Genomic DNA, 25,447 nt, shown 5'->3' with positions numbered 1-25,447 from the left:
AAACTCATTCTTACTGTTTTCTCTTCCGGGTCTCTCTCTCTCTCTCTCTCTCTCTCTCTCTCTCTCTCTCTCTCTCTCTCTCTCTCTCTCTCTCTCTCTCTCTCTAATTAATGTTCCAGACTGATTCTCAAATTATCACAATTCTTCTAATGGGTGTATAATTATTCTCCCGTCTCTTTGCTTCCCTTTCAGTAGTACGTCTTCTCCACGCCATGCCACGGTATTGTGACGCTGTAATTCCAAGCTGTATCTGTTGTAGCTCAAAGCACACTTGGAAACCGTAATTTGTTCTCTGTATATTCTAAAGTCAAGGAGTGAGCGGTCTAACTGGATCAGAGCCCGGAAATGTAAATGATAATAATACATGTTTTTATCGTCCTTTTTATCTTTTTTTATTCATTTTTATTATTATGATTTTTTTTTTTTTTTTTTTTTTACAGATTCTATTCCAGAAGCATTGTTCTTCATGACCAGTATGATTTTTTTTCCCCTATTGTATCCGCCCGCTCTGAATGCGTATCACAGTTATTTTTCATTTTTCGTTTGTTTTCGCATCGGTTTCCTGTTCCGAACGTGACCGAAGCACTAATGGCTCACGGCGCTTCTGTACCGACGTGAAATCATGAATCTAAACAAAGAGTGCGTCACGATAAAGGCATCGTGCTCTCTAAATAGCAACGATTCCCAGACAGATTTCCTCTTCCTCATCGCATATTCTGCCACTGAGTATTAACCTCCCCTATAAAGAAAAATGCTAATTCAGTTTCCGAGAGCATGTGAAATCACGCTCAACAAAAGTATTAATCTGCCACCTAAATGAGAACATGCGATCGAAAATGTATTCTAACGTTGCAATCACGACCACACATCCGGGAGCTGTTTGTGGTGGCGGGTGTAAGGCTGTTAAGCCAATTAGGGACCTCCGCCCGCTCAGCCGAAGGTCGATAAAGATTAAGGGATGCGTCTAGGGTGAGGGAGTCGAGGGCGTTGAGGGCGTTTCGTCTCCAGGCGGCGGCAGGCGAGGGAGGCGCTGCAGTGGGCCGGGACACAGACCACCACCACCTTCATTCACGTCCACCTCACGTCAATCATTGTAACTGGTTTCTGATTTCCAGTGACACACTTCTAAGCGCCTCTCAAAGCCATCGATATCTGCAGGTTCAAAACGCATCTTCACTAGTTTTATAGAGATTATATGGATGCTGCGTTTTTGTGGTAAGAGTGGAAGCTAAAAATATCTTCACTAGTTTTATATAGCTTATATGGCTGCTGGGTTGCCGTGGTAAGAGTGGAGGTCAAAGGTTAATTTTCTTTGTTTCCTCCACGGCATTACTGATCCGGCACTAACTGAGCTGCCCCTTGGTGGTGGTGGTGGTGGTGGTGGTGGTAGTTGGGGAGCCTTTTCACTGTGCCAGTACGCCGCGCCTCTCCATGGTGGATGATTATTTTTTTCAGTACCCGCAATGGGAAAAAAAAAGGCACTTTCTTATCTAAATCACCATCGGAATACGCAACTAATGACGTTCAAGCGCACTATTTTACTTTCATTATTATTATTATTATTATTATTATTGTTGTTGTTGTTGTTGTTGTTGTTGTTGTTGTTGTTGTTGTTGTTCTTTCTTTCTCTTTCTGCTATCCACGCCCTGATCAATAACTCAAACATTTTTGCAGGAATACTAATGTCTCCTAGTACACTGAAGTAACGACGAGTAGTCGCTGCTAAAAACTCATTCACAGCCCCAAGACAGTGACGGTGCACACGTGGACGTCTTTCTTTTTGAAGAAATGTATTTTGGTAGTCGTGACGTCCCGATGAGAGACCCGCACCGCTTGCATCTTTCTGGGAACACCACATGTCTGTTTCTGTCTTATTGCCTTTCTCTCTCCCCTCCCTCCAAAATCTCTCTCTCTCTCTCTCTCTCTCTCTCTCTCTCTCTCTCTCTCTCTCTCTCTCTCTCTCTCTCTCTCTCTCTCTCTCTCTCTCTCTCATTACTCCCCAGTTTTGGCAAAGTGAGTAGAGTTCATGATTAGGTCAAAAACTAGTTCTGGGAAAGGAATCAGCGAGCTGGCGCAAACTGCAGGACTTCTAATTGGAGCCGTGTGCCCGGCAGCCCCTCTTCCTCCAGGGCAGCGCGGGATGTGTTAACTTTACGATATCATTTCAAAATATTATGTTGCTTTAAATAATCATATATATATATATATATATATATATATATATATATATATATATATATATATATATATATATATATATATATATATATATATATATATATATATATATATATATATATATATATAATTGTCAGACAAAGCAACAATTTATTATATGTATGTAATTCGCACTAACAATGAAAACTGATATAATAGAATGATTACTACGTTTAAGGAGGAGAATTATTAAGGAAGTCTCAGAGAGAGTTCGGACATAAGATTACATAATTTCTCTCGACACTGATGTATGATAAGGAGAAATAAGCCTTAATAAGCAGGAATATACTAAATTTCAGCTCCTAGGAGGGACGAGAACCATCTTCTCTCCGATGCCGGAGGTTTAACTCATTTCGATTCAGTGGAGATTTCATGAAACTTTAATGAAAGCAGCGCCTATCCACCGAGTAATTTCGCCGCGCACTGCCTGCCACGCCTCATCACTGAGCGGCCCGGCAGCCAGAGCAGCGGTGATCAAACACTCCACCCTCACACAGAATGGTGGAGTTATCACGGCTGTAGCAATGCAGGCGTGAACATCTCCCGCAACAAGGCAAACTGAAACCTGCACACGCATATAGAAAGCATCCATCCACGCCGCCAAGACATCTGCTTCTTGAGAATTTATGACCCTGATCGGGGAAAGGTCCACTGATGAAAGCAGTAGTGATAATACGGAGAGAGAGAGAGAGAGAGAGAGAGAGAGAGAGAGAGAGAGAGAGAGAGAGAGAGAGAGAGAGAGAGAGAGAGAGAGAGAGAGAGAGAGAGAGAGAGAGAGAGAGAGAAATTGAGCAGCCTGTAGATAGCCAGCTAGTCCCAGATATGCCGCGCTGGTGACACCCAGGTCATCACGCTGCACGCACAACACACGCCTAACATGGCGACCTTGGACGTGCAGCCAACAATGACTTGATTTGTACTAAGTCCAGGAGTTAAAGGCGCCTATCTGTAACGAACCTCACCATTCAGGCGCCCCGATCGACCAACTTTAAGCAAGAACTACGCCTGACAAGAAATCTTTGTCACTCCTCCTCCCACCACCCCACATACATAAATGCACACAAACACCCGAGAAGTGTCTTTGTTATGGAGGTGTAATCAGTGCACTTGTCATTAAGAGAAGCTTGTCCTGTCACACACAAGAGCATAAAGAGGTGCAGTAAGCGCCTCCTGTCTGTCGCCGCTTTGTTCAAAAGGCTTCACGCCTTGCAGGGCATTGAAACAAAGAAGCAGCCTAACATTCAAGTTACAACACTTCTCCCTAGCCCACAGTCTTTTCCATTTTGATGTGAAGAATGAAATCTTTCGGTGTTGGTTTTCAGATCTGTGTAAATATCAAAGCTTTCATTAATCCCTTGAAGCTGGTCACTCCTAATGCCCCAGTCTGTTCATCCTGCACCAGTCAGAGTTTCAGCAATTTTCTATTTGTTTATTATTTTCTTTTTTGTCATTGTGGCTACGTCATTATTTTCCGAGGAATATTATATTACTGTGCACTGTAATTCTATAAACACTATATTGAATATCCTTTCATAAATTATGATCCAGCTTTTGTTATGAACTGAATATTTCCTTAATATATATATACGTATGTGTGTGTGTGTGTGTGTGTGTGTGTGTGTGTGTGTGTGTGTGTGTGTGTGTGCGTGTACATTCTCTATCTCTATCTCTCTCTCTCTCTCTCATATATATATATATATATATATATATATATATATATATATATATATATATATATATATATATATATATATATATATATATATATACATACTTTAAACATCGCCCTGAAAGCCCCACGGTAAACATTCGTTTCCTCCCTTTTCATTTGCGACAACCGGTAGTGGAGAGCAGCACTATGAGTGAGAAAATAAAAAGACAGTGATTGCTGGAGAAGCTGGTAAAAGGACAAACAAGGGATAGAATGTATCAATAAAAGAAAGGTCAGAAAACAATGGAAATGTTTTAATATTAAGGACGCCATATTGTTTTTGTTGCAGGAGGGTACTCATTCACTCGATCAGTCTGTCAGTAGCGATCAGGAGTGCGGACAAAAGGATTCAATCAAGTGAAAAAAAAAAAAAAAGTTCGTTTAATTTACGGTATCGCAATGAATGGAATCACAACACTAAAGGAATCATTAAGGCTACAAAAGCTCTATGGTGCAGAAGTATGTATGATTCATGGAAGCAAACTAGAAGGAAAGAATTGACGGAAAAAAACTTTTACTGGTGTGTGACATACCAAAGGAAACAAGAAGAAGGAATGTATAAAATAAAACAAAATAGCGTAGAAGCTGAGGAAAATTTTTAAAGAAAGCAACGACAGAAAAAGATAAGATGGTATCGCTAGGTTTGTCTGGCACAGAGGAGGGAGGAGAAAGATGTGGGAAGGTGTAAGATGAGATTGGGAAGTGTACCTAACAAGGGGAAAAATAGGACAAGCAAACAGGAGACGGAAGAAAGACGCGTTTAAAAGATATGTAAGAGAAAAAAGACTAAAAAACGCATGATTCGCGGCGAGAGAGAGAGAGAGAGAGAGAGAGAGAGAGAGAGAGAGAGAGAGAGAGAGAGAGAGAGAGAGAGAGAGAGAGATCTGGCATGGGGTTTCAAGACACGATAGTAAGAGATACACATTCAAGATAAGAATTTCAAAACACAAGCAAACAACGAAAGAGAGAGAACAACACTGGTTGGCGATAAACATGTGCATGAAAAAAACACGATGAAAGTGTAGTACGAATGGGGTTAGACTTAAAGAAGACACACAAGTAAGTAAGAAGTACGACAATAATGACTGAGGTGTGAATCAAAGGACATGACGCTTGGTGCTCTCAATTAACTGTTCCTCACATCTTGACTGTTTACTAGTTCGTGATCCCAGGCTGCTCCACACAAAATCCGGTTACCGCCAGTCAGGAATCGAGTTGTTGTTCGTGTAGTTAATCAGATTTTGCTTTTCTGCCTTACTCTGCCTCAATATTTTTCTTCGTTTTCTTTTACGCTTTGTCACCAACTTGCATTTTTTTGTTTCTATCCTCACTTTCGCGGACTGCATTTGCTACCTTTAAGTCTCCACTTAAGCTGGTTCTCTCTCTCTCTCTCTCTCTCTCTCTCTCTCTCTCTCTCTCTCTCTCTCTCTCTCTCTCCCTGATGGAAGGTAATCATTCCTTTCGCCCGGAAACCGAAAGATTTCCATTATTTACACTTCTATTTTGAAAGGGAAGTCCAAGTTCCAGAAAAAAAAAAATAATGTAGATTCTGTTCCTTCTTTGTCACTCGAAAAACAGCAACTGTTGGCCATTTTTCTTTTCAAAATCATGGACTGTCACCTACACACACACACACACTGAAAGCTTCTGTTCTATATTGGACGCCAGTAGGAGATAAGTCATATTTTGCCTGACAGTCAAGCAAAGCGCAAAATATTTTACTGCACAGTGAATAAAACAGGTATCCATAAAGGATGCTGAATAATTTCCCAAAGGAGAGACTATAAATGGAAGTACAATTTGTAAAATGCGTCTGTGGTGTGTAGTAAATGAGAGGACTGCCAGATGTACGAACGGTGCGTCCGCCTCCGCCTGCAAGCAAGCTACACACTCCGTATTTTGGAACCATTAGGCTAATGAGGGAGCAGGACAGACCACAATAAGCAAATTGTGGACAGTTCACGCTCCAGCCTCGCTCTAATGATGCGGTGATCTGTGAATTCACTCCAATCAAATAAATCTTTGCTTTTCCTGACACATTTATATATCAGAGAAAACAGTAATTATGCGGCGAGAACATAGAAATAAAGAACTCAAACGCCAAAGTAGTTTTGTCGATTTTAAGCTTGTGTACAGCCTGCAGTGAAATATTTCTGATATATTGGGCTTCCGATCACTGCCGGCGCTGAATTCATGCAGCTGCAAAGGCGGCCACACCGGCAGGAACGGAAGCCTGGCCTACGGCAGGCCGCACTGCGGGTCCTTCCTGGCGGCACCTTGAGACGCAAGGCAGAGAGCCGATCCACAGTCCGATAATACCTCTTTTCTCAAGGAACTTTTATTGCAAGACACAGTGCCGGCGCAGTACAGGCAACGCTAGTGATGGCTTTCTTTGTAGAATTTCTTTGTCTTTCACCATCGGCCTCTCTCTCTCTCTCTCTCTCTCTCTCTCTCTCTCTCTCTCTCTCTCTCTCTCTCTCTCTCTCTCTCTCTCTCTCTCTCTCTCTGAGAAACAAGTGTACTTAAAGGTCTTTTAACCAAAGCACCAATCAGCGACAACATTCTCGGGTGATTCAGAACAACAGAATCACCCACACAGCGTTACCAAGACGATGCTCGGATCACTGAGCGGCGTTATGAGGAAAGTTACGCTCAACTGGGGCTTTACACTTTGGAGCAGATTCTTTATTAAGCAATCACGGCCAGCACGACAAATACAGGTAGTGCCTCGGTGTTCCAAACTTCGGCGCGTTAACCCATTGCCTTGATAGTTCAGCTGGCATTTTCACACTGAACGTCTTCATACTTCAGTGAAGGCAAAGAGTGGAGTGGTGACATTTTCTTACTTTTCTCCCCGTGGATTCCTGAAATTTTATTCTTAAATGTTGTGGTGTCTTTTCTTGATTTGTTATTTCACTCGTGGAAGTTATTAGGACTGTCAAGGGTATTTTCATGATTCTAGTGATAATTAAGCAGGGATTCTGCATCATTAATGGGGAAAAGATCCATGAGAACCCGACTAATTATATATCTGTGGGCTTTGAAAATACTCCTGATGAGAGAGCACAGCGCTAATGAATACTGACCCAGTTATATCATTAATATACTACAGCTGAAAAAAAAAATATATGATTTGTATGCTTATGTCTCACTCATCGTCTTCTTCCTCGAAAATCGTCTCATTATCTTTGCTGAGATGAAACAGCCAAAATGAATAATTCCCACTTTCCAGTCGAGAGCAATGGTAAAAAGGAAAACTAGATCAACAAAACAACACAAGGAGCAGCTACAGAGCACTCGCGGGGAAGGCAAGAGGGGAGCGGAGGGTCGTGAGTAAATGACGGAGGCGAACAACGGGGGAAGGGAAGGAGACTGGGACACGCAGGGAGGAGGAGGAGGAGGAGGAGGAGGAGGAGGAGGAGGAAGAGGAGGAGGAGGAGGAGGAAGAGGAGGAGGAGGAGGATCCGTGGTTTTGGGGAAGGGGAGAGCAAGGGACTGGCCAAACACGCTTTAAAAAAATCAATAACAGTTATCTTTTTGAGGTACGAAAGGCAGGAAAGCGTACTAAAGCTCTCCCTCCCCACGACTTTTTCCTGCCTGCTTGCATCCTTCCCCTGTCCTCGTTGCTATATTTCTTCTTAAAGTTCTCTCTCACTTTACCTTCATATATATATTTTTTTTCCCCGCAAAAGTGTGTCAGTGGTTGGTTTTCTTCCTTGTTCCGCTGTCTGCACGGGCTGTGAAAGTTTTATCATATCTGTCTGTCTCCTGCCATCCTGCTTGAAATTAGTCGGTTTCATTTGATATCTCTCTCTCTCTCTCTCTCTCTCTCTCTCTCTCTCTCTCTCTCTCTCTCTCTCTCTCTCTCTCTCTCTCTCTCTCTCTCTCTCTCTCTCTCTCTCTCTCTCTCTCTCTCTCTCCTATTGTTATGAGCTGCCTGGGCCGCCATCCACACTCTATATACACATATTTGATTACGTGACCAGTGTTTTTAATTTCATAATGCCGCGCAGTAACGTAATTTCGACTGTAATATTTTATCGTGTATGTAACAATAAAGCTGACTTCATTGATCAATAATGCTAAATGAACTCAGGTGATGGACAAGCCCACAAGTGCTGCATCTCACTGTGCGACATTGCCAGACATTAATGTAACGAGTAATCCTGAGTCAGCTATTCATCATGTAATTCTTTGACCCATTATCAAGATCTTATCACCACCAGATTGGATATTACTCGTAAAATGTAGCTCTAAATTAATCATACACCATAATGTTGTATTCTTTGTATCAACCCTTTCACTTTGATAGGAGACAATTATCACTACCATATGCAATGTATGAAATCTTTATAAGCATCTGCAAGAAAGTTATGGGGTGAAAAGAGATAGATTTTGCAATTTTTACCCAGTTTAAAGACTGGATTGGCTGTGAAGCAAGTAAAGATGTCTCAGAGTGATTGGTAATTAGGGAAAGGTGTATCAAGTGGCAATGAACGGGTTAAGTTTATATCAATATTATTCTTTATTGTTTTCTATTAGTGCAATGCTTCTTAAATTAATTAAATTATAATTACATCGCACTTTTACTTTACAGTTTCCTGGAATTCTAGTGTTTCTTTTCTGTCTGCTTTCTTTTTATGCAAACTGTCAATAGCCACTGTGACACTGAAAATAAAATTCTCAGTTCTGAAAATAAAATCTTCCCCTCTCTCTCTCTCTCTCTCTCTCTCTCTCTCTCTCTCTCTCTCTCTCTCTCTCTCTCTCTCTCTCTCTCTCTCTCTCTCGCCAAGTATGACAATGAGGGTCGCTATACACATCCCCGATAATAGAATGAAGACTCGATCAAAGCTTCAGTATACAATCTGCCGGAGAGAGAGAGAGAGAGAGAGAGAGAGAGAGAGAGAGAGAGAGAGAGAGAGAGAGAGAGAGAGAGAGAGAGAGAGAGAGAGAGAGAGAGAGAGAGAGAGAGAGAGAGAGAGAGAGAGAGAGAGAGGAAAACAGGGTTCACCGGGAAAATGTGTTCAAGAAAAAAGGGAAGAAAAAAAGGAAAGAAAAAAACTAACAAAAATAACCTTCCCCGGAAAATAAAAGCAAGAATGAAAAAAAAATAAAATGGAATAGAAAAGAAGTAAACCATGAACCACACACACACACACACACACACACACACGGCCACTCATATTACCCACGGAGAGAGAGAGAGAGAGAGAGAGAGAGAGAGAGAGAGAGAGAGAGAGAGAGAGAGAGAGAGAGAGAGAGAGAGAGAGAGAGAGAGAGAGAGAGAGAGAGAGAGAGAGAGAGAGAGAGAGAGAGAGAGAAGGACTAGCCAATACTAATAAAAGTGACACAAGAAATTCGCACAGAGACAGACATAGAGAGAGACAAACAGGCAGACGGAGAGACACGAAGCTCAGACGGACTGCCTCCCCCTCAGCTGTCTCTGGTCGCCTCGGTGATTGAAAGTGAAGATGAAGGCAACTGATGGAGAGAGGCAACGGCGATGAGAGTGACGGAGGTGGCAAATGGGCGATGTGGGTGGCGACGGGAAGATGAGAGAAAGAGAGGGAGAGAGGGAGAGGGAGAGAGAGAGGGGGGAGGGAAAGAGGCAGAAAGAACAAAGGAGAAAGTGAAAGCCTCGAGTGCAATATTTACTTGATGTTGACTTTACTGCTTTTTATTCCTGCTCAGCCCTATCCAACCTCCCTGCCTCTGCGAAGACTGCCTGTAGCAACCCTCCTCTCTCTCTCTCTCTCTCTCTCTCTCTCTCTCTCTCTCTCTCTCTCTCTCTCTCTCTCTCTCTCTCTGATGACTCTTCCGTAAACACACGAAGTCCTCGCCTTCCTTGTTTCCTGGTACGTTTGTAGGAATCGTCTACGAAAGGTTTATATACCAGGGCAGAATTTGTACTCTGCATTTTCTTAAACTCACTCTCTCTCTCTCTCTCTCTCTCTCTCTCTCTCTCTCTCTCTCTCTCTCTCTCTCTCTCTCTCTCTCTCTCTCAGTGTGTACCTCGGTAGATAAATCTCGATTCAGAGAAAGAAGCTGAGGCGACGTTTCCTGCTGCGGTTGCTTTTCCTCCGTCTCTGGGTGTCTCCTTTAAAATCTACTTTGGTGTACCCGCTGCAGCTTATCTTCCGCGGTGTGTGTGTTCCTTGAGTCAAGACAGAAGCGAGCAAAACGTACCCCTGGAGATGATAACCGGACAGAATAAATAAAAGTTGGGACGTGATTTCCTGAGAGTTTTGTCGCAGTACTCCAGGAGACGAGCTGGGCTTCTTTCTCTCTCTGCAAAAGTTTGTGAAGTACATTAAACTCTCAGCATTTTCAATTTCCATGACTTGAATAATACATAATCATGATGAAGGTTTACACGTCATCCTTTCAGGTCTTCCTGATTATCGATTGTAGGATAACGTGATTATTTTTCCTTGACGTGTTGTTGTCTTGCTTTTTCTGTCCACTCAGCCACACTAGTATGACAGGTTTCTATTTAATTATATTTACGGAATGAACATCACACCAGAGGAAATTGTTCACTCGCACGTCAGCTTGGTTAGGTCTTAACTGATTCTGAACGAGGAGGTCTCAATTAAAACATAGACTCACATAAACTCCTCATGAATCGCTCATCCCATGCAGAGACCAACCAATCTATTAAAGGAAGCACAAGCAACAGCGCATGCTTGGCACCACCTCGGATTCGCAGCTTATGCAACATTCTCACTTTTGGTAAGTGAACGAAGTAGTTGCGAGAAATGTGTGACACGTGAGAGTTGATTTTCATCTGCGTTTAATTTCCTCATGTACTCTCTATATTCTTCTTCCTTAGTAACGCAGGGGTTGACCACCATCTTAACTCCCTCATCCCTTTCACTGGCAAACTCTGGAGCGTGTTGCCTTTATCGGTTTTTCTTCCTTGCTGCGCTCTGTAAGAATGTAGCATCGAAACCCCCTCTGGAACCAATTTGGCCTTTCTTTTTCGAACTTTTCTTCTTCATACCCTTCAAGAATCACCAATTAAGAGGTCTTTTCTATAGCTCTCTTTTCACAGCTCTTGGTTAATCTCTTACATATGAAAACAAAAAGTTTACCCACCAAACACGGACAAGGTGCGGGGATATTAACAAAGTTGATGCGAAGTAACGAATCTGACATGACGTCAACAATACACTGTGACGTGAAGGACTGAAGCTATGTCACTGGTCCCATGTGAATGTCGTCCAGCATTCCCAGGTATTTATTACAGTGCAAATAAACTTATAAGATAGTTTATCTTTAAAAATCTGGCACAACTGGCATCTCTACAATATCTAAGAGCATGGCTGACTAATTTTTAATCAACACAAGCTTAAGTCAGCTTTCCTTCAGTTTTGCTGTGTCTTCCAACGAGGCCAATTTGGGTACGCAGTTGATCCTGCTCTTCAGTGGGGCCTATTCAGAGCTTTTTGATGATGATGATGATGATGATGATGATGATGATGATGATAATGAGGAGGAGGAGGAGGAGGAGGAGGAGGAGGAGGAGGAGGAGGAGGAGGAGGAGGAGGAGGAAGAGGAGGAGGATTGTAATAATAATAATGATAATAATAATGGAAAAATAATAAAAAAAAAATTCCGCCTTCTTAAAGACCTGAACAATTTTAGGAGAGGAGTTTTAAGGGACGAGTATGGAGACACATCCAAAAGTAAATTGACCAACTTTTCCACATCCCTTCTCCACAAACTTTCAGAGGGATACAATTAAACAGGCAATAAATTCTTTTAAAGTCAACGTTTTTCTTCAACCTTTCTTAACTCCGGCGCGGCCTTCCTCCCTCCCTTCCTCCCGGCTTACTCACCGCCGCACGACCCAACCTCGGCCAGCTGGCGTGGATGGCTCGTTCCCTTGGCCTTCAGCGTCACCTACCTGAGGAACAACAAGACAAATACACGTTATTAATGAAGAACAAAAAAATATACTGTGTGTGTGTGTGTGTGTGTGTAACATTAGCAGAATAATCGTACATAAGTCAAGAAAATCCTCTCCTAGATTTAGACTGGGAGCAAAAACAAAGGGGAACAAACACAAATGAGATACAGAAAGAATACACGAGGCAATGATTCAACAGACAAACAGAGAGAGAGAGAGAGAGAGAGAGAGAGAGAGAGAGAGAGAGAGAGAGAGAGAGAGAGAGAGAGAGAGAGAGAGAGAGAGAGAGAGAGAGAGAGAATGGGCATGTTTACGACAGAAACAGGACAAAGTAAACACTTTTCTACTATAAGCAGAAGAAGGGCGCCGTGTATTTACGAGAAAAGGGAAGGAATCGGCGCTCCAGACAAGGATTCCTGGAGTGGCCGTGCAGGTCTAAGAATGTGCGTGTTTACTGACAGCAGGAAATAAAGAAGGCATTTCTCTTTCAGTGGTACAAGTGAAATAATGACAAAGCAGATGTTATGATAATGAAGAGGAAAACCATGAGGAGAAAGAAAGGATGGAAAAGAAGAAGAAGGAGATAATGGTGATGATAATGCTGAACAAGAACCAAAATAAAGTTGATCAATAAAGAATACAATGCGAGGAACGAGAGAGAGAGAGAGAGAGAGAGAGAGAGAGAGAGAGAGAGAGAGAGAGAGAGAGAGAGAGAGAGAGAGAGAGAGAGAGAGAGAGAGAGAGAGAGAGAGAGAGATGAACAAAAACAAGAAGAAAAATACAGTTGACACTACTATGATGATGATCAAGAACAACAATGGCAATAATGATGATGATGATAATAATAATAATAATAATAATAATAATAATAATAATAATAATAATAATAATAATAATAATAATATATCTGTTTATCCCTTATGGTGTAACATAGAACATTTATTTTATGGTCACACACACACACACACACACACACACACACAATTACGGCAGGAGGCTTGAGACGAACGAGTTAGAGAAACAAAAGAAAAACGAAACAATGATACAAATGATAAGACAAAGAGAGAAGATATAATGGTCATATTCGCGACAAAAAGAAAATGAAATTAAAAAGTAAAAATAAACTAATGTAAGAAGCGGTTTAACAAAGACACAGCGTTCCGTTAGAGAAGAATTGTGAGCGTGGCAATGCAGACAACTCCACGATATGCGTATTTACTAGCGGAAAGTGTAAAGAGTGAAGTGCTGTTCTAGGGAATATATGAGAATGAAATGCTTACAAAAAAATGAAGACAGGTATTATGATTTTAATGAGAAAGAAGAAAAAAAAAGAAAAAAGAAAAAGAAAAAGAAGGAGAAGAAGGAGGAGGAGGAGGGGGAGGAGGAGAAGGAGGAAAAGAAGGACAAGAACAAGAAAGGAACAAGAGCAGGAAGAACATGAAGAACAACAATAGCAGCAGTAGTAACAACAACAAAAAGAAATGAAAGCAAAAGAGAACACAAAAGAAAAAGACAAAAGAAGAAGATCACAAAGAACAAGAAAAACAACAAGAGCAGAAGGAACAACAAATAAAACAAAAAGGAAAAAAAAGGCTAATGGTACCTAATAAAATTTACAACAACAACAACAACAACAACAACAACAATAATAACATAAGTGATAGATGGAAAAGGGAAAACGAGAAGAAAGAGTCTGAGGAAACTTTATCAGCGAAACACGTCAGAAATACAATGACTTAACCCCTTCCCCTGGTTTCCCTTTTCCATCGATCACCACTAAGTAGTGGAGTCGCGGCAAGTCTACACAATAACAAGATTTCTTATATATCTCGCCTTGTTTACTTCTCAGAGTGTGGCCTTGACAATTTTTGGCCGTCCGGAGGAGGAAGCACACACGTACACATTTACACTCGCAACCAAGGAAGATAGAGTGTTAAGCTTCCTTGCTTGAAATATACTGCACACACACACACACACACACACACACACACACACACACACACACACACACACACACACACACACACACAGAGGAGAACAGGATTATTAGTTTTCAGCTCCTCCCAGAAAAAAAAAAAATTCTTCAGCTCTCCCCCCAGTGCTCACTCAGTGCTGGATGAACAGGTGCTGCAGTGTTGAAGGGCCCCTCCCCACCCCCGCCAGTATGTCTCCGCCCGGCCCGGCAGCCGACTAACCCCACACTGTCGAGCCGCTGATAATAATAACAGTAATATTGACGGTCATATTAACAATAATAACGTGAATTGTGGGAATACAGAGAGATGACAGAAGCTAATAATGTTGCATCGTAATTTTACACATGTGTGTTAGAAGCGTAATGGACTCAAATATCAAAGTTCGTGTATATGTAAACGACCCATTGACAAACAGTGACGAAGCCCCACGCGCCTCAGTCAGCTTTACAGGCACAGGCGAGCAACATTAATAATGATAATAACATTGAAACCAATCAACGGCGCTCACAACTACAGTGCCTTCCCATTCTCTCCCCCGCTGCTGCCGTGATGATGGCGACGCAAATAGCAATGTGAATAGTAATGCAACATAAGTCAACTTTAACCTTATATGACCTGCGTTGCAAAACTGACCTTCTGACCTTACCTGGCTGCCAACTCAGAACGCTTGTTTATTTTTCCCGTCAGACCCAGGAACCCGCCAGGTGTTTGGAGCGATGTCTGCCTTTTTCTTGTTGTTTATATACAATGGTGGGCGTGGGAATCTCTCTCTCTCTCTCTCTCTCTCTCTCTCTCTCTCTCTCTCTCTCTCTCTCTCTCTCTCTCTCTCTCTCTCTCTCTCTCTCTCTCTCTCTCTCTCTCTCTCTCTCTCTCTCTCTGTGTGTGTGTGTGTGTGTGTGTGTGTGTGTGTGTGTGTGTGTGTGTGTGTGTGTGTGTGTGTGTGTGTGTGTGTGTGTGTGTGTGTGTGTGTGTGTGTGAATGCCATCAGATCTCATTCTAAATACCAGCCCCCGAAGCTCCCAGGTGGCGTTGCTCCCAAACCAGGACCGAATAACGAAGACAAAGCTACTTTACAATGCTTTGAAAACCTTATCCTTTGTTCACCTTTGATGTCGAGCACGCATGCACCCACAAAGGGACTAATCAACATAGATACCGACAAGTTTTTTTCTTTTTTTAGGAAATGCATGACTTCAGAAGCGACAGGGGGGACGTGTGTGGTGTCCTCCTTTCATGTCCTCAGTAAGGCAGGCGTTTCTTCGCTATACAAGCCGCTGGGGACGTGCTCGAGAGTCTGAAGCAGTGGAGGAGGGTTCCCAGGCAGCTTGTGGCGGAGATTTACACAAGCAATACTTCGTGTCGCTTCATAATGTACGTACACATAATATATATTTGCCGCGGTGAGCCTGGAGCTGCGCTGGCAATATTTGGTCGTGAAACAAGGAGAGAGGGCTGTGTGTGTGTGTGTGTGTGTGTGTGTGTGTGTGTGTGTGTGTGTGTGTGTGTGTGTGTGTCGGCTTTTAGTTGTACAATGTTGCCGATATTGGGGATTTGACGTGGAGGTTGAAGCGTCCCCTGGTGAGCGGGAGGGCATTCGGTCATGGCGAGACTGGGAAGGAGGCCTTGGGGAGGGAGGGAGGGTACTGGGAAGAGAGTTACGAGAAGGGAGGAGGGTTATGAGGAGGGAGGATGAGGAGGAAGGCGGCGGATTGTTATGCCGCCTCGACCCTTCCTTTCCTCCACCACAGTCCTGCACCGCCACTACCAGCCCGCTAAAGTGAGATCACCCACAGCAAGGCCTTGACCCACAGCACTTCTCAGGCTCTGTGTAATCCGCTAGGTACACCCAAGGATTCTAGAGACAACCTGCTCACACGTGCTTCACATAGACAACACAGGCTGGCAGTTAAATGGAATGGGTAGGGCGAGTAATATAATTTGAAAGTTAGTTGGAAAAAATATGTATAATTTACAAGTTACAGTCCACATTTTCTGTTTATTTTTCGTTCTCAGTGCAGTGGAATAATTTTTTAGTGCACTGTGGGGTGGCGTGTGCTGTCCACGAATATCCTTTTCATCAAAGGGCAGACGCAGGGACAACATGATGCCCAAATTAAAGACTATTTAATCACTTAATGAGATACTACGACCCATATTCTTTCCCCGGACACAATCTTGATGGTGGCCACGGTAATCACACTTATTAGTGCCACAGTGTTCAGGGGCGCTGTCCTGCGGCTCTTTGAGTAAAGATGGAGGAAACAAAATCAACATTTCATGTGATATCACAGCCTAAAAAAGCAAATGAAAACGCCATATTTTCTTAAAAGCAGTAATAAAAGGAAAAGAATCAGGATGACCGATTTTGTTTCCCTAAACTTCCACAAACCCTATTCCAAAACTCTAAGTACAGAAAAATTAAAGGAAACAGTGAGAAACGCTTTTAGAGCTACACTCAGGAGTAATCTTATCTGCGAAGGCAAATTAAAACAACAAGTTGGTACAAACACTTCACAATTACTACTATAAAGGAAACGCTGCATGAGCAACAGAGGAGACTAACAAACCGCAGTCCAAACAGCAAAATAATCCCTTTATTTGGGGAAGACCTCCAGCCAGTGCGGCAGTTCAGAGCATCCCAGCAGATCATAATACCAGCTGAAGGAGGTGGGAGAGTAGTTTCCACGCTATGAGAGGAAGCGGCATTCAAAATAGGAGTCTACGAAGTGAAGTGAGATGAACACTAGAAAACGAGGAGAGAGCATCCGGCAACATAACATTTGGTGAAACTTTATGGTCACTGAATTTGCGTGATAAAAAACAACATACGTATACAAAAGGTAAAGAGAAAAACAAGTTTGCTATGTCCCTCATCCACACAGAGCTCTTCTCCCGCTTCCTCGTCATCGTCGTCGTGGGCGCATTTCATTTAGGAGAAATATTCGATTTGTTACTCCATCATTTGGGCAACTGTTTGTCATATCATTTGGGCGACAACATATCAGGAACTCGCCGAAATAGTATTAATCTGAAGGGCGTTTTCCTCGAAATTAAACGCGCCCGTCGCCGTCGTCGTCGTAGCCGTGGTCATCGTCGTCCTCCTCCTCCTTCCCTTCCTCCTCCTCCTTTTCTAATAATGGTCAGGTGGTGTGCGGTCACTCACTGCGGAGGCCTCGCTATATAATCATCCCAAAGAGGTTCCAGGATCACCATCACTGTCTTTATGTGGTACTGAACGTCTGTCTCCCTGCATGCCCCTCTGTCTGTCTGTTCTCCATCTGTCTGTCTGTCTGTCTATCCGTCTGCTCGTCTATTTGTGTGTTCCTTACCGCCCACACACAAAGAAAGGTTTAACTTGGCGAGGATAACTTCATCTACAAACTTACTGCTCCTCGGCGACCACTGCGCGTTCTTCAGCAGGATAATAGTAACGTCTGCTCTCAGCCACAACATCTGTAGGCCAAGAGGGACGTTAACCTCGGAGCCTCCCCCAGCCAACCCTTCCTTTTTCCCTTAAAGCTGGTGGAGAAAGAGAGAAAAAAAGTGACCCCATTTCTCCCCCTGCCTTTCTCTTCCGCGGCTCAGCACCGGGCTCGCCCCACCCCAGGTTATCAAACATTCACGGGGACTTCGTTTCTGTGTGGTGATGAATACTAGAGTGCTACTGTCCGGCGCTGGTGGGTGAGTGTTAAAGCTGCAATATTGCTTTGAGTGGATTAGTACACGTCCACCTGTTACGCATTTCATTTAAGAGTGTAAGGCTGCGGAAAGGACGACCACCTCCATACTTAAGTCACGTGAGTTTCCTAATGTTGCTGCGCAGGATGTCAGGTTCATCTTGTGTTGTAAAGAAATAGTAATAACAAACTAAATCAATGAAAAAGATACGACTATAAAGAACGCTGCCTGTCTAATTTAAATCTACACTGAAACTGGGTCAACCACATTTTTTTTTCTTTTTCAGGAATTTCTCAATACGAACCGAACTTACGGTTTGTGATATGAAACAGAGAGAGAGAGAGAGAGAGAGAGAGAGAGAGAGAGAGAGAGAGAGAGAGAGAGAGAGAGAGAGAGAGAGAGAGAGAGAGAGAGAGAGAGAGAGAGAGAGAGAGAGAGAGAGAGAGAGAGAGAGACAAACACGCACACAATTACAAGGATATCAGCGTAAAGCACAACACCAGACAAATCCTTGGCACCACACTAATTAAAGCAAGACACTGAAGGGAGAGGAAGACACGCAGAGGCGCCGCAACGACAGCTCGAGGGGCCCGAGGCGTACCTAAAGCAGCGGTGGCATGGCCGGTGGGGAAGGAGGAAGGGAAACGCGAGGCTTTGATCTGTAGTGGACCGTCGCGTCTCATATCAATACAGAGATTTAGAGCAGATTGTCATTCTACTGGGATCCCTTTAAAGCCGCTCACTTCACTAGTACTTAGCTCTCGGCACGCTACCAAGTGGGTAAATCTCTCCATGTCACTCCGGGGCCTTAAAAGCTTCTGAGTTCGGCTTCACGACGCGGAGAGAATAGGAAGCTTTAAAGAGGATTAGACAGATCGCTGGGCAGGGATGATAGGTGGACCTAGGTGTATGGATATTATTCAGGGACTGCCGTGTGTAGACCTACTGGATGTTCGCGCCTTCCCTTATCTTATTACGAGTATGTTCGTATTAAAGCATTCCAAACGAAGATATTATAGAGGGAAAAAACAGAGTAGCCACTAGATATGCCACACTTCTGAAATGAAATGAGTGAATGACAAAGAGAAAGACAAACATTATCACTCCAAACTGTGCTTGTCTCTTGATTCAATGAGAACTTTTCAGAATGCCTCTAATTGAGAGATTAATTGGCGAGGTCCATTAATGCGAAATCGTAAAAGTGTCTCCAAATTGTTGTTCACTGGAGTACATTTGTGCCTTTTACCTGCGTGCTAATTAATCGTCTTTTCTGTGAAGGTTTCAGTGATTGGCAGAGGAGGCTTTATGTGTGTGTGTGTGTGTGTGTGTGTGTGTGTGTGGTGCGGAGGTTGTAATGGGTCTCTCTCTCTCTCTCTCTCTCTCTCTCTCTCTCTCTCTCTCTCTCTCTCTCTCTCTCTCTCTCTCTCTCTCTCGTCACTGCGGGATGGCTTGCAACAGCAGGATGCAACACTGAAATCATTACTACGCGTGGGAGTCGAGTGGGTGGCGACGTGAAAAAACAATTACCATGATAATTTGCATGCACACAACACAGGTAAACGTGCATACATTCATACTACTACTAACTACCACTACTACTACTACTACTACTACTACTACTACTACTACTACTACTACTACTGTCAACCCATTCTTTACATACATATTCATAACCGACATGAACACGCACACACACAAATATTTATTATACTCATACTAACAACAATGAAACCAGGATACTGCCCATTACTCTCTCTCTCTCTCTCTCTCTCTCTCTCTCTCTCTCTCTCTCTCTCTCTCTCTCTCTCTCTCTCTCTCTCTCTCTCTCTGAAAAGACGATCATGCGTACAACAAAGGCTACGAGAGAAGGAAAGAGGAAAGGAGGACGGAAGGAAGAATAAAAAGGAAAGAGAAAGAATCAGCAGGGAACAGAATAAGAGTAGGATGGAAAAGTGGAGTTGCCATGGAAGGGGTTGGTTAAGGCGGGTCTGGAAAGAGGAGAGAGAGCCCGCGAGTCTTTAAAATTTAAGCCTCGTTACATTTCCACGTGAGGACATATTGCTCTTTCACCCGCTCACTCTTCCGCCTCTTCCGGAATGACCTGCAAAAGAAAACGGAAAGAAGAGAGAGAGAGAAAAAAAAAAATTAAGCACGCTGGTTTATTATTGAGTAACAGTGCATACGTCCTTTTATCACGTAAATGCATGCCGCAGAAAAAGTGGCTGGCGACGCGCGGCTGGAATGGCAGGAGGGGAAGGAAGGGGGAACGGTGAAACAGGTAATGAAATCATAAAATCTTACGAGGCGGAGTGGAGGAGCGTGGGAGAGAATGGGTTAAAAGCGGCAAAAATAACAGGCCGATGAAACTGCTTGAGAGAGAGAGAGAGAGAGAGAGAGAGAGAGAGAGAGAGAGAGAGAGAGAGAGAGAGAGAGAGAGAGAGAGAGAGAGAGAGAGAGAGAGACAGACAGACAGACAGACAGACAGACAGACAGACAGACAGACAGACAGAGAGAGAGAGAGAGAGAGAGAGAGAGAGAGAGAGAGAGAGAGAGAGAGAGAGAGAGAGAGAGAGAGAGAGAGAGAGAGAGAGAGAGAGAGAGAGAGAGAGACAGACAGACAGACAGACAGACAGACAGACAGACAGACAGACAGACAGAGAGAGAGAGAGAGAGAGAGAGAGAGAGAGAGAGAGAGAGAGAGAGAGAGAGAGAGAGAGAGAGAGAGCGAGGGGGGATAATTTGGGATTAAATTACCGGTTGCGTAACAAGTAATACCTAGGGAGGCGTGTGGAAGATGAATGAACATGAAGAGGCTCAGTAGGAGGAGGAAGAGGAGGAGGAGGAGGAGGAGGAAGAACAGACAAGATAAAATGAGGAGCCAGAACAAATGAAAGGCTTAAAAAAACGAAACAAGCCGTCATTAGGAAATAAAACAGGACGTAAAACGATATTAGTTCACAAGGAGGCAGGGCAGCGGGTCCTGGTGGGGGTGCTGGTGCCGGCAGGGGCGCGGCAGGTCTGGCAGGCTGGTCTGGGCGCGGCGCGGGACGCTCTGCTTTAACATCCCTCCATCATGCATGTCCTGCACGATCCATTTAAATGTACAGGCAAAGGCGGATCTTGTGAAGAACACCGTGAGAGGAAACATCATCCAACCGTTGTTTGATATTTAGTTACAGTGCTCTCTCTCTCTCTCTCTCTCTCTCTCTCTCTCTCTCTCTCTCTCTCTCTCTCTGTCTGTCTGTCTGTCTGTCTGTCTGTCTGTCTGTCTGTCTGTCTGTCTGTCTGTCTGTCTGTCTGTCTGTCTCTCTCTCTCTCTCTCTCTCTCTCTCTCTCTCTCTCTCTCTCTCTCTCTCTCTCTCTCTCTCTCTCTCTCATGAATTCTTGATTACCAATAGCGTCAAGTGGTCAGTAAGAGGCATTTTAATCTTCACGCTACTTAACCATACACTGACACACACCACCACCTGTGACTTGCAAGGCCTGATCGCCACAACTCCCAGCAACTCACACACTCGTGGTGATGGAGCCAACCAGGACGAGTGCCTCCCATTCCCATCCCGCCACTCGCCAGCTTGTTCGTTTCGTCTTGATCGAAACAATAACAAACACATAAGTGGCTATGAAAGACCGAAAGGAGAAAGAGTTTTAGCCCCTGTATAAGAAATGCATATCCGCTGCCTCGCTATTAACCATCGGATTACTGAGTCTATTCCAATATTTTCCCTTTAGATTTTATTAACTGTTTACTTCTGTTTCCTATTCACACCTAACTTTATCGAGTTTGAAACCATTACTCTTTGTTGCATCTGGAATACTAACCCTAAGAACCTTGTTTATGTTACCTTTGTTATAACGCTCATGCTACTTGAATGTATCTAGCAGACTCTTTCTTAATCAACGCCTCCCGAAGAAGAAGAAAAAAAAGTTAAAACTCCTTCGATAAGACATATTGAGCATTCTTTGTATTTATTTAGTCACAGGCATTACTTCAACATAACTACCTTTTCATTGATTCACTAGACCCTATCCCTTTCCCCTCTTTTATCCATTTTCCTATTGTCCCATCTTTATTTCTTTTCTTAACTTTTCTCATGCACTTTTACTTTTCCCCATTTCCCCTTTTCATTCTTTTATTTCTCTCCACTTCCCATCAACCTGTGATAGTCTCGTAACGTGGAAAATGTAACCGAAACGAAATACGCGCGAAAAAAGTGAAAACGTTGCTTAAAACAAAAACGGAATCCCAATTAAGTGGTGGATGTCGTGGCACACTGGCCTGCAGTCCCCCTAGCAGTGCTTCATTCATGTGGGATACATTCGAGTACCCACACTGGGGTCCTCCATGTACCTCCCTCTTCCTCCCTTCCCCTTTGCGTCCTTTTATAGGTATTTACATATATTACTACAGCCACTCCACCAAGACCAGCACCGCCACCACTACCGGCGCCCACCATCACTAATACTCTAATGGTATTATTACTACTGGTACTACTGCTATCATCTCCACTATAACAACTAAACTATCATCAGGGACAGCCACTACTACTACTACTATTACTACTACTACTACTATCCCTACGACTCTGATGGAAAGAAGCCTTCGCTTTTACTATCCTACATCTTTTACTTTGTATATATCACGCATTGCTTCCTTCATTACATCATTTTCACATCACTTTCCTTGTTCCTATCCTTTTAATTTCTTATTAACCTTTCCCACCTTCCGGTACTGCATTACTCTATCACCAGTTTCCTTCCTCTTCGTCCCTTTATCGCTTCCTTCATTTCCCTCCATCGTTTCGTTCTCGCTTTGTAATTAGTTGGCAATATTTGTCATTTTCGTTAATTGTGGCCAGCCATCAGCTGCAGTAGAAAGTGATGTCTGCGTGTGAGCAATGGACACACACACACACACACACACACACACACACACACACACACACACACAGTTAAAAAAATAAAATTGTTCTACTAATAATACAAACAGAAAGAAAGACAACAGAAGGAAAGACAGTTGCAGAGTAAAGGACAAAAGATAGATACAGAAAAGCCGAGTGCAGTAAACATAATCATCTTTCATCCACAAGAATCAATCGTCTTTACATGCAGTGATGGAGATTTTATTGAGTCTGGAAGGCGATTGGTCTTCCTTCCTGATGAACAAATCCTGCTCAGAGACTTGTGGCATGGCGCCGCTTTTGTTATCCGTCATTCCTTTTCTTTCCTTCCTTTCCTTGCCTTTGTTTCCTTTCCATCTTATCTCTTGTTATTCATAGATTCTTTCTCTTCCTTCCTTTCTAATTCAACTTAGCTCTTGTTATTCCTCAATTTCTTTCTTTTTCTTTCCTTCCTTCCTCTCTTCCTTCCTTCCTTCCTCGCCGTGCCCTTGATTAACAAGCCTCGCCGCTGACAGATCTAGTCTCATTAAGTTCCCAGATGAAGTCTCCGAACTCCTGAGCTCCTCCATCAAATGCACGAATAGATCATCCCCCGAAACTTCTCATGGATTCCAGATTCTCATACGAAAATCCAGTTAATGCTCAGTTTGGACCCGTAGCTCTTTGCGGCTTCCTGGTACACTCCGCATGAAGAACTCGGTCAGCGGTTCATTTTTCCCAGTGTCGCTGCGGTGATGAAGGCAATATACTCGTCTGGGTAATCCTCACTCGCTAGATGAAGATGTGAAATTGGTTTAGACGGTATGGCTTGGAATACGCGGACAATTGACAGATGAGTAAAGCAGGCTGTGGAAAGGCCTTAGTATCGCAGTGAAGTCATAGAGCATGATGATGAATGAAAGCCAGGATCATAAGCGCCATCAGCCACAAGGTCATTTACTGTATTGATCATGTTAACAAGTTGTGCAGAGTGAGGTTGCAAATTTGGTTACATAAAATACTGAATGATTGCTAACAAACCGAACTGATTCATGGTGAGTTCAGGTGTCGTGAAATTACAGTTATATTAGCAATCATAAACCTCAATCTAGCTTTGTGCACAGTGAGATGGCAGACTAGAAACCATTTCAGTCCGCCATTCAGAGCAGGGAAGCACCACGCTAATTGAGTGGAATGTGGGCGTCCGGCCTCACACACATCAGGAGGGGAAAGTAAGCTCGAAATTGACAGACGCGTTTTTCTTAAAAGTAAAATAATTAACTGTGCAAAGCCGGCAAATTGAAAAGCAAACGAAAGTCTTATTTATGTTCCATTAGAAATACATGACACTCTGTTTCGAAATTCGCCGCTATAACGATTAACTCCAAATGATGAAAGTCAGAAAAAAAAAACAGCATTAACTAGTCGTGCGTATTTAATTAAACTTCGTTGGGTAAACATTATGTACTATATGCCTCAATATTATTCAGTAATAAGGGAAGGTACACACCTCGCCACACTGCACAGCTCGTTGCATCGTCACTGAGATAATCAAAGAGGAAAATATATTCTTACTTTATATTCACAAACGCTGAAGACGCAAAAGAGAAAAAAACTTCTGCCAGTCAGTTATGAAAAAAAAGAAAAAAAAAAAAACTCAGGTACGATGCTCTGAATACATGTTTGATGCAAGTTCCTGAAAACAACCCAACTCGTCTCCTGGAAGCGTGATAGAGGCATGGAGAGAGAGAGAGAGAGAGAGAGAGAGAGAGAGAGAGAGAGAGAGAGAGAGAGAGAGAGAGAGAGAGAGAGAGAGAGAGAGAGAGAGAGAGAGAGAGAGTTTAATCTTGCCGGAAAAGAGGTATAAATGTACCATTCTCGGGCAACGCGCAGTAAACCGTAATTAGTCTAATGTGGAAGACGTGCCAGGTGAGGCCAGGCACAGCATTACTTCACATCAGTCATTGGAACAGAATAAAGCAAGCAGCAGACAACCAAATATACTAAACCTACTCTGCATAAGCCATTAAGAGAGAAGAGCAGTCAATCACAGCCAGCATTATACTTCATCAATCATTAAAACTAAGCAATCAGTCCCAAACAGACCTCTGCACGCCTGGTCTATGAAGGCGATTGTAGCCGAGACACCCAAAGGCAGCAAACGTTAAGCCTTTTACCAACATTGAGGTCTCTGTAATAAGTTGTTTGGATGGACATAAAAAAATTAAATAAAATAACATATGGATAATTTCATCTTTGCTAAGTTAAAGAAATACGTTTTTAAGATACTGCAGTACAAGAGATAAGTCTTTTAAAAGAAGCAGATGGTAATGGGAATGATTGACTGGCAGTGGAAGGGTTAAACATTTTTCCATTGTATCTGAGTAATTTACAAAACATTTCCGACAGCCGCTACACGATAGGGAATCACTTACCACTAAAGAGGATATTTGATCGCAGCTCGGGGATAAAAATAATGCTTGTTTTTAATGGGCAAAGCTCCAGTAAGCTACTGTGCTCCACTTATGAATGCGATTATCATAGAGGGGTGTATCCGGGGCGCTTTTCCCTCATGTGTTTTTATATACTTACATACACTCGCTCATTGGTATAGCTGTCCTTTGCTAACATTCAGAATAGTGTAAAGAGAATGCACAAAAAAAAAAAATCAGGTAAATTTTGGCTTATTTCAGGCAATATAATTATTCAGAAGTACAACTGCGTAAAAAAGTACGTGATTATGGGGAAAAAAAAATCGTCCATCAGTTAAAGGGTTAAACATAGACAAAAGAACACAAAGGAAGAACGAACAAATGTAGACCAGTAGATCCTACCGAGGTTGTTCGTGATCAAGTGATGCTGTTCAGTGGAAGGTCAGACACGCAGGACAGCACAGGCGAAGTATTGCGTCTGCTCTCTGGCATTTAAACCAGGTGTTGTGTCCGTTTTCTAGTTTGTCATGTGGAGAGAGAGAGAGAGAGAGAGAGAGAGAGAGAGAGAGAGAGAGAGAGAGAGAGAGAGAGAGAGAGAGAGAGAGAGAGAGAGAGAGAGAGATTGTAGGATAATTTACACA

General features: G+C 43.0%; 1 protein-coding gene across 2 annotated transcripts in view; it reads right to left on the bottom strand.

Annotated features, from left to right (window-relative positions):
• LOC135108449 (gamma-2-syntrophin-like) overlaps positions 1-25,447 on the bottom strand; it is a 114,035-nt gene that overhangs the window by 41,243 nt on the left and 47,345 nt on the right. Inside the window, exon 2 of one of the 2 annotated variants that reach the window (XM_064019489.1) lies at positions 11,770-11,837. The exons of the other annotated variant lie outside the window; for it this stretch is intronic. The gene's annotated coding sequence lies outside the window, so the exon portion shown is untranslated. The remainder of the gene's footprint in view (positions 1-11,769; positions 11,838-25,447) is intronic. 2 annotated transcript variants of the gene reach the window in all.

Source organism: Scylla paramamosain, chromosome 17 (genome assembly GCF_035594125.1).
Source record: "Scylla paramamosain isolate STU-SP2022 chromosome 17, ASM3559412v1, whole genome shotgun sequence".
Classification (NCBI taxonomy): domain Eukaryota; kingdom Metazoa; phylum Arthropoda; class Malacostraca; order Decapoda; family Portunidae; genus Scylla; species Scylla paramamosain.
Note: the sequence above shows the minus strand (reverse complement) of the source record. Positions and strands in the feature narration are given on the sequence as shown.